At 53.1% G+C, this 450-nt stretch overlaps 1 protein-coding gene across 3 annotated transcripts in view; it reads left to right on the top strand.

Moving 5' to 3' along the window:
- Window positions 1-450, top strand: part of MPP2 (MAGUK p55 scaffold protein 2) — a 28,514-nt gene that overhangs the window by 1,683 nt on the left and 26,381 nt on the right. The gene's annotated exons all lie outside the window — the stretch shown is intronic.

Here is a 450-nt window from a genome sequence, read left to right as displayed (position 1 = left end):
GTTCCCAACGCCCAGGGCCCAGCAGGCATTCAGTCCCAAAGTGGGCGCTGCCAGCTGCTTCCCTCTTCTCCCCCACCCCTGCTGTGAGCCACTGCCTCTAGTTGTCACGGCAACTGGGAATTAGGGTTTTCTCCAGCAGCAAGTGGCCAGGAAGGCAAAGGGAGGAAAAGGGAGTGGGTGGCTCCCTTGCACCCCGGAGAATGGGGAGCCCCTGGCTTTCCTTGTCCCAGCTCTGGGCTAAAAAGGGAGAAAGAGGAAGTCAGAGAGGCCTTGGGAAGGTATGACTTCATTTCTGTCAGCCAGACAGGCAAACGTTTATAGAGCATCTACACTGGCTAGGTAGAGGTTCCAGAAGCAAAATAAAACAGATGTAGTTTTTTACTTCACCCAGCTTACAGCCTAGGAATGCCCATCTTTCCTGCTTTTGACTCAAATTCTGGACTCTTACCT

This window comes from Crocuta crocuta, unplaced genomic scaffold (genome assembly GCF_008692635.1).
Source record: "Crocuta crocuta isolate KB4526 unplaced genomic scaffold, BGI_CrCroc_1.0 scaffold289, whole genome shotgun sequence".
In the NCBI taxonomy this organism is placed as follows: Eukaryota; Metazoa; Chordata; class Mammalia; order Carnivora; family Hyaenidae; genus Crocuta; species Crocuta crocuta.
This window is presented reverse-complemented; position numbering and strand designations above follow the sequence as displayed.